This window comes from Cephus cinctus, unplaced genomic scaffold, assembly GCF_000341935.2.
Source record: "Cephus cinctus unplaced genomic scaffold, Ccin1 Ccin1_scaffold0255, whole genome shotgun sequence".
Classification (NCBI taxonomy): domain Eukaryota; kingdom Metazoa; phylum Arthropoda; class Insecta; order Hymenoptera; family Cephidae; genus Cephus; species Cephus cinctus.
The window spans coordinates 220,401-235,469 of NW_014332968.1; the positions used below are offsets into that span (position 1 = coordinate 220,401).

Consider the following 15,069-nt stretch of genomic DNA (forward strand, 5'->3'; position numbering starts at 1 on the left):
AAGAAATAGAGAGAGGGGGGGGGGGGGAGAAAGTAAACAAGAGAAAATAAGAAAGTAAAATAAAACAGAAGGAAAGTCATTCACTATAAAAAGCAATAAACACGAAATACGAAGTATTAACGTGGAGTAGGGCGCAACGACAAAGTTCCCAACAAATCACAAACGTGCTAGCGCCACTGGCAACGGGAATCGATAGTGTTTTTCCGATAAGATGTCCTACTAATCTCCATTCTTCTTTCTTTCCAGTCTTCGATTCTTTCATTCTACAGTTTCACCATTATACCATGCCCTCACGCGCCATTAAACACCTTTAAAGTCCACTGAATTAAGTCCAGATTTCATTTAATTAGAGATTCCCGTCGTCGAACTTTTCTCGGCTCTGAGCCACCCGTCCAACACTTTGCTCTTCTATTTGGATTTTTTTTCCTTAATGAAACGGAAATTACCTGCATTCGATCGCCACGGAGAGACTTGCGTTTTAACATCTTACGCTATGACACCACGCTGAGGCGCGTATCGACGCCCAAGTCTAGACCGGTGCTCCACAAATACGCGCCCATTGAAAAAGTTCCAATCGAAATTTACCAAATCGAATCACGTTCTTGTTAAACTACCTTTCCGCGTTTCAACAACGTTTCACAGAAAATGCTGCCATCGTCGCCATCGCACACTATTCTTCGAATAAACTCTCAGCGCCACCTACTCAACTAATCTAACGATACAACTAAGGCAAGAAACTTCACCAGGCGTTCAAACGAAAAGGAGTATCCAAACAGTGAAATTAATTGTGTGAATAGATTTGACAGCCCGACAGCCGTTTCCTCCCTTGACACAGGAAACTCAAAGGACGTGACCAAACTCCTCTAGGAAGGACCTCTCCAGGTTATCAGGCAATCGATTACAGCGATAATGCTAATTCAGGAGAGTCCGACTGACGCAATTGGCTATTCCAAAAGTACGCTGCCGGAATTCGAATTTAATTGGGAACCGAATAACTCGAGTGAGGATTGGTGTGACGTTTGCTGGAATGCCGAGAGAGTCAAATTAAAGGATTTTTCGTGGTTGAACAAGAGTGAGAACGAGAATGGGAATGAGAATTAGAATTGCCAGGAAACTAGAGTCTGCCGTTGGCGTCGAAGGCACGCTTTAATTTAGGGCTCATTCGTTAGTTAGTAATCGAGGAGGCAATACGGGCCACCCGTCCTCTGCTGTCCGGTAATTCCCGAAAAGCTGTAGAGAAGAGTCGAAGAAGAATTGGCTCTAAAAACAGATTGTATGGCCTGGCAACGCCAGGTCAATTATGTCCGGTCTCGGATTGGCGCTTATGAGCCAGGAGCTACCAAGGAAATCGAGTTAATCTCGTCTAACTCGAATGCTCTTCTTGAATACTCATACTCTCTCTCTCTCTCTCTCTCTCTCTCTCTCTCTCTCCCTCCCCCTCTCTCTCCCTCTCCCCCTCACCCTCTCCCGTTCTCCCTATTACTCTCTTATCCACTACGCTTCATTGGCTGAATTCTAGTAGAATTCAAGCCGAATATAACCAAAATTCGGGCCTCTGTCAATTGGCTGCAACAGGGATGCAAGGTGAGCTCTGTCAGGCATTGCAATTATCGAACTGCGAATTGCGAATTGAGAATGCGGATTGCAATTTTGCTAAATATCGAAGAGAACATCGAAGGGAGGAATGAAGTGAAGCATCTCCGAATGAGAAGGAACGTTTGTACCTATGTATATTATTTCTCATCAATCGGTTTCGTGAATCGTATTCACAGCGACTAACACGTATTACGATGGCGTGAACACTGTCCAGGAGATACAGCGAACAGAAAGAAAAGCAAAATGTCATTCACGTGGATGCTAATATCTGCTAATATCGACGCTGAACATTCTTCGGGGTCACAGTGCACGTCACCCCACGCGACACATATACGTTGCGATAAAATAGCGATTCCTAACACCTCGAGCCTCTGGAATCTTCCATATATCTTTCGAAAATTGTTTCCCACCTTCTTTCGCTTGACGCTTTACATCTGTCACCTCGCTTCCTTCTCATTTTCTATTCGATCTCTATTTAGTCACATCGAATTTAATTCCAAGTAAACTTGAATAAGCATAATGTCTCGCACACGTGTTTAAATTGTATACTACCAAACGTGAAGCGGTAAGGGATGAAGGAAGGAAGGGAAGTTGCCGACAGTTAATATTGAAAATTTAGAGCACAGGTTGGCCGTTTGACTTAATTAGTATCCCCGTCAAACTCAGATTCCTTGCTCCATTGACTTCCGCGCCTTTAGACCTCATGCAAAACACCTTAAAGAAACATCTGAATAGCTATTGCAGCTGTATCGAATTATTCAAAATTTTCTCAAGGTCTGCTCGCCTACGACACTATAACAATGGGGTACTAAATATTATTCTAATGTAATAGAGTTCCTGTTACTAGAGAGAGCGTGCGCCCTATCCCCAATCGCAAAAGTATTATCTAGTTCTAGAGCTTCATATAGTCTAAATGATAAAGTTATACAAACTGCAAATCCGGACGTTGAGAGCGCTGCCGAATCTTTTGATTACAGGTAATTTTGTACACCATCCATCTTATTTACAGATTTATCACGATTATTTCTCAGATTCAATTCTTCTATTTCTCTTTCTAGGAACGACTCAATGGAAGTGCGTCGCGACGTCTTGCCCGCTACTGAGATGGAGAACAGGTGCCAACGCTGTTAATTAAAACGGGAAATTATCGGGGTTTGAGGGTGCGAGTGTCGCAGCATACATTAACTCTTGCCTTTCCGCCGCTTACAGCATTTGTGATAAGGTGTGCCTACCGTTAGCATAGCGCGAGTTACTTCGAGTGCCTGTGTGTTTGAGACTGTTCAGGAGTGTCAAGGGGTGCCAAGTTAAGCTGCCGTTCCGCCTCCCGATTCCCTCTCGTTCCCTCTCGTTCCCTCTGCAACACCCTCGCTCGAGCCATTATCTCAGTCCTGGGCCCTAACCTTTGTCCCCGACCTCCCGTCGACGTCAGTTAAGCCGAACGGGGTAGCGTTTAGTCCCAATGAATGACGAAAATTTCTCAATGACGCATAGGCACGGATGGACACTCTCAAGCAAATAATTCTCGGTCGAACTAAATGTAGCGTAATTCGCACTACGTGACGTATATTTTATTTCTGTTCTATTACAAAGGCGTTCCTCGCATGACTACTGGCATCGATCAAAGCCGAGGGTCGCGATCCTCGCGAGCTTAACCAAGAGTCGACTTTTGCCGAGATAAAAACCAGAAAAAAGAAAAAAAAAGGAAGCGCCTGCCTTGACTTATGTAAATGAAAATCCTTATTGTTTTGTTAATGAAAACGCTAATAATTAACCTAAACAAAATTAAAAGGATTTTCAGCCTTTGAGGATTATACTGGCTGAAGCGTCACATCTTGCATAGGACACGAGCAGAAGAGTTCAGAAGCTACGGAGGGGTTAAAAGGGAAGAAGGGGAGAAGAAGGTTAAATTTTTGTTCGCCGCTCGATATTGGCCGAGGCAACTCGACTTTTATAAGCTGGAAAAAATATAATCCGATTTCGGTGAGTCTCCAAGACGCTCATATACCTACGAAATAAGAAGGGTTAAACTATCCTAAGTGTCACTTGGTATGTATGACGCGCGCTCCCATTCGCCCGCTGGCTTCTTTTCATAGGGGTTTAGCGAGGCTTATCTCACTCTAAACTCTCCCTTAACCGTTATCCAGATATTGACTATACTTTACCGTTCTTCGAACGCCGATTGGAGACGCAGCCGCGGGCTTCTTGTGACCAGTCAAACACAATGACGCTCTCAACCAGCATACAGAGAGATCGAGAGAGAAGGAAAGTCAAGTTCACGAGAAGGTCGTCAAGATAACGGAAAATCCTTCCACAAGCTATAATAGCTGCTCTTGATATCTTATAGGAGATTGTTATCATCATCGTCGTCATATTGATAGTCGTAGTCAGAATGGTAGTCGCAACACTTGAGATGCAGGAGTTCTCTTTCTTGTAGGAGAGATCGAATAGAAGAGATAAAGTTCAACGAGCGGTCAGGATAATCGAGATGAATACACGTCTTCACTACAAAGGAATACTCTGCTCGTAGAAGGAAGAGAAAAAAGCGAAAGATCCCACATTACTCAAGAGCTTGAAGATGGATTTAAATCAGACGTAAAATCAGAAGAGCTTCCATGAATACAAGGGCAACGAGGTCAACTGAATCCGAATCTGAATTCCGAATGGTGTGTCGCCTAGAATTTATATGATTTTTCCAAAAAAAGATGCCCATCTTGAAACTTTAACTTTAATAATTTAGATTTAGTTAACAGATGACTGTGGCGGACACTCTTCTGGCGACAGTAAGTAATAATTACTGGCAGAGGTAATCGGACTGTTCGCACATAATATGCCCACTTCTCTCTATACTCTCTACACATATATGTTAATTTTATACGGTGGATGTATATATAAAAATAGGTGGACATATACCAGCAGCTACAATGATATACATATAGATATTAATATATAAAAATATGTATAGCCCTCAGCCATTTTCGGCTTTTCCAAGTGTGATATTCAACATTTTTATTCGGTCTTGAATATATTCATTAGGCCTGCGTATACAAGGTGTCTCATCGAAAGTACAAACTTCGATTATCTCCGTTACCGATGAAGATACGATGAAAAGTTTGAGACAAAAGTTTAGGGTTTCAGGGGGGTTGATTTTACATACAAACGATGTTTTGTTATATTCTTTTAATTTCGAGATACAGCACGTTACATGTTTTTTTTAAATGGAACATCAGTTTCTGTTGGTGTAAGTAGATGTAACGCGTTTTTTTTTCTTAAAATTTTAAGACCTCCAGACTAAAATCGATCCAGCCATTTCCAAGTTATTGAGCAGTGAATTTATTATAAAAATGGTGATGCGATCGATTTAATATTAAAATATCGAAAGTTAGCTAGTATCGCTGATATGAACCCATATGTTTTCGGCGCATCGAATGTAAATAAAGAACGTTCCCGATATTTAAGAGCTTGCATTTTAATGAGAAAATTTGCTGCGGCTTGTGGCACGACATTACCAGCTACTTTACGTGAAACTCAATTACGAAAACACATTGCTACTTGCTCCGCTATACTGAACCTCGAAGGAAATAAAATTTCAGACTTACAATTATAGCGTCAATCATGGGTCATGCTGAAAACATCCGTAAACAGATATACAGGGAATCTCTTCCACATCGAGAAATACTGCAGATAGCTCGTATATTAGAGACGGCTCAAGGGTGTAAAGAAGACGAGCGGGCAGAAGATGATAGCGACAATGATGATGACGATAATGATGATGTAATGGATATGCCTTCTTCTTCTACCCCCGTAATAATATATCGAAATCATTCCGTTTTAAATTCTTCTTGTTCATCTGTAAACGACTGTAATACACTAGAGAAATCGAATGAATCCAAGATACGTCGAAGGAGTAGTGACTATGAATCGTATTTTGTATTACGGACTTTACAGTTCTTGACAAAGATTATTATAAGAAACTTTGATGTGAGTGTTATTATACGAACTTTTGAAATATTGTATAATTCATCCACGAGTAAAGTATTTTTTGAAGAGGCCATCTTCCTAGGACTTTTAAGGTACAAGAGTCCTTTAGATAGGATCTTTTATTCGTAACGTAACTGTATATGAATATTTCCGTGTTACATGCTCTCAGTATAAGATTATCGTAAAAAAGCGAGATTTTTAATGACCTATTTTAGTAGCACCTATACGAATTTGAACAACAATATACTGTGAATATGCACGAATCAAGCAACAGATGATTATTCAGTAGAATTCTTTGTTTATTCTGGAATTTCTCGAATTCATGGCATATTGATCACATCCCTATACTATTTCTCTATAATTTGCAGCTTCTCCATACAGTAAAAAGTCAAGAAAACGTTGGTCTCAAGAAGAAAGGAGGCTGCGTTAAGAGCATTCTACAATAACATAACCAACAAGCAATTGTCAGAAGTTATTCAGAAAGAGCGTGTGTTGTCTAGTAGAACACCACACAAGTGAACGCATGGGTCAATAATTATATCGTATCTAAAAATAAATGTAAGAAATAGGAAAACATTATATTAGATAATGTGAAATGATATAATAAATTAATAAAGATCTTACATGAATAAATTATGATACTTCTTCTGAAACTAGAAGAATGAATAAATCCAATGCAGACGCATTAAATATAATTATAGATCATAATAAAAATATAATATTTCATAAAGTGATAAGCAAGACAGATGCATAAAACCCAAGCAAGACGTCCAATTGAAAATAAAAGAGTCAAGGTTCAATTCCGTACGTAGTAAATAATTTTTATTTAATTTATCAAATATTTTATCTTTTCTACAGTTCATTTAAAGATGCATTTGAAAATATTCCATTATTTGACTGGTTTATCGGTTAAAGAACAATGGTAAATGAATAATTTCTGAATATAGATCGCACCTCGAATATAAACTTTTAGAAACAGGAAAACAAAGTTGACTAATAGAACCTGAACAGAATATGTGATTATAAATCGAAGGATCAGGGTTCGGTCCAGTATGAAATGCATTTTTTTGTTCGAGTCTATTTTCAATAAAATATAAATATGTAGCACATGCATACAATTTTCTATAAAAATTCGGTATATACAGTATACAGGGTGTTCCGAAACTACCTGACCCGGTGGGTATGGCGGTGTTCGGGAGGCTTCACTGATCACGAAAATGACCTTTTTTTGGTCCGGAAGGTCATAGTTTTTAAATGGGAGCAGGTCAAAGTTGACCAATCAGAGGGAGGCGTCAAGAGAAACGTAGGCACCTGCGAACTCTGAGTTTTCTTCCCTCGCTTTTGTTTCTCGGTGGCTTCGGACAGGATGACGTCAGCCGAAGACATACCTATTGGAAACAAGAAACAAGCTACCGAGAAACAAAAGCGAGGGAAGAAAACTCAGAGTTCGTAGGTGCCTACGTTTCTCTTGACGCTTCGTTCTGATTGGTCAACTTTGACGTGCTTCCATTTAAAAACTAAGAGCTTCCGGACAAAAGGAAGGTCCTTTTCGTGATCAGTGAAGCCTCCCGAACACCGCCATACCCACCGGGCCAGGTAGTTTCGGAACACCCTATATATATATATACTTAACCCTATATTATAAAAGTCTCTCCGTGAATGATTAGTAAAAATACGGAACGATTGTTTAACTTGTTGTACCGTTCCGAGTGTGTGCCAGTTTTTTCAAGATGTGTGCAATTTTGCATGAGTAACTCAAATACTCATTGTTGTTGACCATCATCGTAGGTCCGGAAGTACGTATGATCGTACCTCATGAGCGCAATTCTTTATGAAAGGTTGCTACGTTGATGTTAGAAAAAGAGACTTCGAATTAAGATTTTTTTATTACGCATATTGTATCACTGCTGCTGAAGTCCTGGATATTTACCCTTCTTCCATTTTCAGCTTTTCCGACTGTGACATTTAACATTGTTGCCTGATCCTCAATGTATCCATTATATTGTTATAGTGCTATATGCAAAATAATTTGTTGTTCCGTACGTATAATATTTGACATAAAAATTTACATAAGAGTTACTACAGTCCTAACACCAATTACACTAGAGGTACATATGATATTGACTCCTTATGAAAATAGCGCTCTTAATCTAATTTGCGATTCCCATAATATACGTTGCATATATATTTTCTGGCTCTCAAAATACGCATAAAACATATCGAAACATTAATGTTTAACGTTGAGTTTGGGGACAAAAGCAAAAGAATATCAGGTATGTTTATCGTATACTTCAAGGACTGGTCCCTCTTCTGTACGTTCCATGTGAATGATGCGTTTACGACTGAATTTCCTCAAATAATATGATATATGTATAATAAAATTAATATAACACAATCAAAACGCAATATACTTCATTAATCGTCTAGTGTAATACATATGAACCTATTTTTCATAGATTTTCATTGTAAAAAAATTGGTCCTCAAGCCATGTTTTCTACATATACATATATACGTGTGTGAAAATGATATTTTAACATATGAATTCTCAATATGTTTTTTCCCTGCGTGCCATAATTGTGATTGTGTGTCGAAAACAGTGCGACCTGCACAGTGTCCTGGATTTTGAGGGTAGCTCTGGAGCGGTTCAGAATATCTTGAATTCGTGCGTAGGACTCTCTTTCCTCCCTCATTCTCCTAAAAATATTTGACTTTCAAATGCTAGCAACCAGATATAGTTTGCAACCCGTTATAATCGAGAGCTCAATTTCGAGAAGTAATTCCACCTTCTGATAAACGGCCAGCATCGTGCATTAAGTCGGCTCTTGTCGAAACCATCTACTCTCCCCTAAAATTTGTAAGGATGGAAGGACCGATGAAAAAAGGTATATACGTATGTATGAAAGCATCAATGTGTCGGTGATACTGTAGAAGTAATCGTCTAGCGATCAGTGCGTGCTCTTGCCTCGTATAAGGTGCCAACTATGTATGAGGCGTTGTCTTGTATCTTGTCAAAAGGCAAGGCTCTGGCCAAGGAGAAGCTGAGGGAAGGCCGAATAGCCATCGCGGCAATGTGCATATCGTCGCGTCGGGGTCGACCTGTCATCTTGCCTCGTCCAGGCGCTGTGACAATATCGAGACAACGCCGAGTGTTTATAGAACGCCAGAAGTAAAAGAACGTGGCTGCAGACGGAGAATGGTGTGAACGTCGTGAGATAGCCACTTGATCACATGCTCATCCCGCGGTCGTATCGGCAGCTTGCGAGAGAGTCTTTGCTCTCGACAGGCTCGCACCAGTCCTCTTCGGCTTCCCTTGTCTCTTGGACTCGCAGACACTCCTCTCGGTCCACAAGGTGGAAATAGCTTTGGCACGAGTCGGAAGCCACGACCCGTTCGCTCTCAGAGTGAAGCATCGTTCTTGTGACGTTTCGCTTTATCCTCTTTCCCTCCCACCTGATCTCAGGAAGCTCCTGATGAACGATCAGCTCAGGGAAGGGGGTATAAGGCGTAGGAGTGACCATGTGTTAAGTAAGAGATCAGCCAGTGGTCGTGGAAAACTCTTCGCGATGTTCGTATAATTAGACTCGCGTGTTTGTTTGCGCGCTCTCGGTCTGCTAAGCTTACCCGTTCGTTATTCTATTTTAAAGATTGGCCATTGCGATTATTTATAGCGGCCATTCTTCGCAGACAAATAGGCCGGAGTGCATCTCGTCGTGGAGTCAACGATGAGCAAGGGAACCTTGTCCTTATCGGTGAGGATTGGAAATGTCGTATGACTGTCAGCTGTCGGTTTCACCCTGACTCTAGCATTCTGAAGCACTCGAGAAAAGTACTTCAGTATCCTCTCTCTTTCTCTTACTCACCGTCTCTGACTCCAACCTTCCGGCTGCTTTCACAGATCGACTCGTCATGTGTAAATGACAATCGCAGAACGAGGATTCGCCATCTTCCTTGACAGACCAGCTTTCATTCTTCCCGCTTTCCTTTATCCTTTTTAGCTCAGGCAAGAAACATTGGCGCCCTGAGGTTAATCCAGTCTTGGTATAAAAGCAAGTAACAACAAATATGAGAGTTACGAATCCGTACTTTACATAGCGTCCTGACGCAACAGCGAGTCAAGATGTATGTATGACGCAAGGAAAATCTTGGCCCGAGGGTATAGCTTTCGCAGTGATGTCGAATTACGTGAACCGAGATGATATCCTTGTATTTCATTTGAACTTCTTACAAAGTGGTTCGCCAATTTACGAAATCCACCCTGAGCTCTTTCTACAAGAACGAAGCTAAAAACAATTACGAAGGAGAGAATTCACGCAGCTGGATCACAACAAATAAATGCAACCACTTCTAAATACACGGCATCATTTTACGTAATATACATAGCACATAATGGCTTATGAATTTTCGTCGAAAAGTCGAGGCTCTTGTTAAATGCGACATTTCATTATCTTTATATCAACATTATCTCATTTATATATATATGTATATATATATCGATTCAAAAGGATGTTCTTCAAACGGAATGCCTTCGCTCTCAAGAACTTAACGTCGTTACAGAGTCATAAAACTTTACTACTGGATTATCAAGCGGAAGAAGCGCCGTTTTAATTGTTCTCCATTTTAATGGTTGCACCATGAACAAAGAAGAACGCTCTGGTCTTGCTTTTCGGGGCGCATACATACCCCTGTACACCCGTCTACGTCCCGCGATAAACTTGAATGCTTCTGTCTGTCAATTTGGCTCTATGGAAAATCTACCCAATAGCCGTTGTTGGGTTCACAGATGATAATGAGTTTTCGGCGTATGATATTTTCCAGTTATGAGAGAGGCACCGGGCCAATTTCATTCGGTCGCATCGGCGGAGCCGAGCCAAGACTGTATTTTACAGAGATAATATCGGGTCGCGAAGGGACCAAGCGAACCGAAGTACCAATAAAAATTCGTTGGTCAGTTTTATTAAATTTTACCAAGGTGATACATCAAATGTTCTGCCATGCGTTTCTACTTCCCACTCTCTCTGTCCTACTGTACAAGCGTAAACTATTTATATCTTTCTATTGAATCCATTGGAATTCCATTGGCGAACATCTTGGTTCTCAATGTTTATGTCTCTTCATCGCGCTACTTTATTTACCCATATTTTTATCTATACCTTCATCTGTCGCCAAAGTTATTCAGTGCTAATGGAACCGGTAAACGACACCATCGGCGACGAGGTTTCGACGTTCCTCTTAAAGTTATTCTATACAAATTAAAATCATGTTTATCTTCTTTGTATTCTCCGAATCACATTCTCTCTTGAATTTGAAGGGTTTGCAGTGAAAATAAGATCGAGATGGACGAGGAGAAGGCAGGAAGGAGGGACATAACCAAAGGAAAGACAATGAATGTATTTCCATTTACATTATCAGGGTAGCAGATTGTGACATATAAATTTTACTGTGTGGCGGCTTTCTCACCATGGCGTGACTGTTGCATCCAAATTCTCACCGAGGCAGTCTCACAAAAGGACCGGAAATTGATTCTGCCCACTTTGAATCAGGATTCTTATTCGTTCGAATAAGAATGACGCTTTCTTCCTAAATAGGATCGTTATAAGACTCTTGCTATATGGTTCACACACTCTCTTACCTGACCGTATTTTTCAGTTTATCTATCGCCTTGTATCAATTTGCACGATATTTGCCTGCGAGGTTCCTTTCTTTTCTCTGATGGAAAAACTCAAGACACGTTAGCACAGAAGATAACACAGGATTGTTAAGTGACAAGGAATTCCTTGGTTTCTTAAGAGATACAAGTATTATCAGACGCATCGTGATAAGTATAGTGCAACAATATAGTGCGACTAACAATAAGATTGGTTAGACGTGGCTCATATGAGAGTATTCTTAATACAATAGCTGGGTAAAGTGCTAGTATGATTTCACGTGAGAATTCTAAAATGTAACGATAACTCTACCCAGGCAAAAAAAATATTCGAAAGGTATGATTCAAATAGAATCCGATAAGGCATAGGATATGAAGAAATATAATTCACAAAGTTAAATGACATCTACAGCAACTCGAATAAAAATGTTAAGTAGCAGAGATTTTTGAAAAGCATCTCGTGTACGTCATTTGATCTCAATCAAGTCTTTTTTATTTAATTTGAGTATTATTCATGCCTTTGTATTAGCTCTAGTAACTTGCGTTGCGTGACAATTATCAGAAATTCTTTACTTCCGCTCTCTTCCCCTGCCATCCTTCCAGCCTGAGTTACAGATGCTCTTATCGTGGATGTCTTTGAAGCACTATCTCATACATTAAAGATGTCGACGGCTCCCTGACAAGTCCTGCCAAGATTGCGTCATATGTTTCCCGGAAGGTGACGGTGGGATCTTCTCCTTGGGAGCACGTTGGCCAACTTGTGTGCGCGCGCGCGCGCGCGCTACCACGAGACCATTTGAATTTTGCATTAAACATCAATGCGTATTCTGCATGTTTGGGTTTTGCAATTTCACCTTTATTGGATACGGCTGGTAGCGCGCAGTGGCAGATATCTCTAAACCGAAACGAACCAAGGAGGCCACCTGAGCCAGTGCTTCGATATGGCGATACGAAATTAGCCCTCACTCACTAGCTCTGACACAATATCTCCAAGCACACGCATACGACACTTTGAATTTCCGAACCATGGTGAATTGCGTGTCTTGATACACTAGAAGATGCTGGGTTGTTCGTTACTGACCGTTACTGGCCGTTGCTCAATATAGCGCCGTAACCAACACCTCATGAGTCATCCTGAGACAAACGCGACATGCCGGCCTGTCTCTATTCCCAGCTGCGTCCGGGAACGTGCCAGAAATAATCCATAAAAGTACTTTGGCCAATTATTAAAATTTAGATGCGTCTTCTTATTCAGCTTTGCACTCTTCTCCATTCCTGCACCGCTTTGTTTTTCCTCGTTAAAATTGTTAAATTGAATAATCCGATATCGTGATTAATGCGTTAGATGAGAAAGATTAATTCGTTGCTTCTTAACCAGCTAGGTCTCGCTTAAGAAGTAGGAAAGCAACCCATGTAGTTTAACCGGTCAGGCCGAAAAAGGCATCGAGATTTGGGCAAGGTGCTGAGAAAGGACCCGCGAACTGAGGAGGCATCCATCAGTCAAAGGCGTGACAGCTGCTGCGCATACCTTCTTCATCGTTCTCACGAAATATAATCTGGCTCGAAGTGAATTTCTCGTCGTGTCCACGCGTCACGCATCGCTCTGCCACATAGTGGCTTCCTCAACTTCCCCTACTTCCTCGGCATTCCCAAGTCCCACGTGACATTCTCATGACTCTTTCGTATAGCGCCAGTGGCCTCCCCAGACACGCGAATTTAATAAACCATCGGCAGTCGAGAGTAATCGCATCGTCGACCAATTAGGTGGAAAATTGAGAATAAAACTTGTACACACGCTGAGCCTCTCGTGGATAAAATAGTGAATTTAAATTGCTTTACTCGATGTGCTTGGGCAGATTCAAAAAAAAGAAGAAAAGCTCGAAAAAATAAATTTCTCATTTTCAAAGGCAGATCCTGTTCGAATTTCTAACTGTCTAGCCATCCGACTACCTATATACGCCTGTTTACTTGTCTAGATGTACTTGTTGGCTATAAGGACCATCCCACGTCGCTGAATCAAATATAGCTCGGATTCTGTTGCGAATACTACCACTTTCCTTCAATTCTTCGGCAAATTGCATTTAGCGCATAAAATGCCAGCAAAGCAGTCGCCACGATAACGTTAAGACGGAAATCCTCGACTTTTCTCTATTCGTCACAAATTGCGAAGATTCTGAGTGCTGACTGAGACAATCAAACCGCTCGTTAATTAGGAAGCTCTTTGCCGACGATACAATGTCGCCGTACTCCGCGTTCTTTGATTATGAGAAAGTGCAACATCGCAAACGGGGGTGTTATTCGCGCATCGACTTACTACCAAGTTCTTCTGCCTTCTGCCGTTGGAGGGAAGGCCGCTAAGGAAGTCAAGGTGCGTGTACTCTTCGAATGATGACGTAGAAGTGTGGTCGAATTAACAACGCCACTTATACCTCTAGGAACTAAGTTTCGCGCGGGTGGCTCCAAAACTTAACACTTCGCTTAAACATTGACAGCTTATTAAGGGCATGTGCTGCAAACAAAAAAAAAATAGGAATGAAGAAGGCAAAACTATCGAATGGCAAGAGGCTGAATCGGCAGCGCATGTTTCTAATTCGGAAGAGCCGACGTTATTGCCTGTTACACTTAATAAATGATTAGTCATGGTACCGGAATGTTAATATCGCGGGTTACGCGCTCTAACTTTATAAGAATACAAATTTTACACAGCATGTAAACTCGTAGAATAAGCGCCAAATCCCACGGTAACTCGACGTGTATGCGGACGCCTCATAGGGAATATCACGAGAGTTCCGTCGCTTGGAAACTGAATTTGCCACTGTCCGCCTCTTTGGACGCTTTTCTATGCTCGTTTCACCACCAAGTGCACACGGAAGTACATACTCGAATACCTTCATTCTGATTTCCTGCTTCATCCTAAAAGGTTCGAGATCCCTCAAGAAACTTGGAATTTCTTCGTTTCTCGCTTTTGTTACAGATTTTTCTAGAATGACTGAAAAATTAAATAGACTGACGAGTATGAATAATAACATCCCACAGCCTGATAAGAGATCAGAGGACTTATGAGTCTGAAAGTTACTGAGGATTTAATGGAATCAATTGACACTGTCGTGTCAACGCATCGAGTACATCGAGTGTATCGGATACATAATGTACATTGGATGCCGTCGTTTGGAACTTTCGAGACAATCGCAACGGTTTGAGTTTCGTCCGCTTCGGGTTCGCAGTTTCCTCGATGGAGCAAATAACATTACCAATTAGCAAAGAGGAATTTTAGGAAAGTTTACCACAGGAATTTCGTTAGGAAACGAGTTAAGAAGCAGTTATAGCGTTGATTCGATTGCACGGGAAAGCCAACGCGTTTCTCTTGTCATTACCGTAAGTCGTAAGACACGAGAGAAGAAAATACAGCAAGAGAATTTCTGGACACGTCCAGAACTGGCAACGAACCGGTAATCGGTTGGGTGCTGCGCGGTCACTTTCCTAAAGTTCCTAAAAGAGTCGCTAAGGAGCGTACGTAAGAGATCAACGTCGCCATTCACCCGTAACAAAAGGCAATCGCCCTAGAAGTGGCGGAGCTTGAGCGAGCGCCTCTCATAAGTTACTGGAATCACATCAATATTTTCAAGCAGGAGTCCCGCCAAGCGGGACGATAAAAATGACACGTAAGTACCAAAAGGCCAACACCTTTCGAGATATTTTTCACTCCTTATTCAGCTTGTCAATTTACAAATTGAAAGATCCACGGGTTCAGAAATTCATCTATTTACTCACAGACGCCCCTATGTTTGCCGTATATGGTATAGCGACTCAAGTCCCCAGTTGGCGGTTAACAAGGTAATCCCACTTCAAG

At 41.2% G+C, this 15,069-nt stretch overlaps 1 protein-coding gene across 7 annotated transcripts in view; it reads right to left on the reverse strand.

The window, feature by feature from the left end:
• The window catches only part of LOC107265923, a 199,863-nt gene that overhangs the window by 126,095 nt on the left and 58,699 nt on the right, over window positions 1–15,069 (reverse strand). Inside the window, exon 1 of one of the 7 annotated variants that reach the window (XM_015735854.2) lies at window positions 11,793–12,279. The exons of the other annotated variants lie outside the window; for them this stretch is intronic. The gene's annotated coding sequence lies outside the window, so the exon portion shown is untranslated. Of the gene's footprint in view, window positions 1–11,792; window positions 12,280–15,069 lie in introns of those variants that run through there. 7 annotated transcript variants of the gene reach the window in all.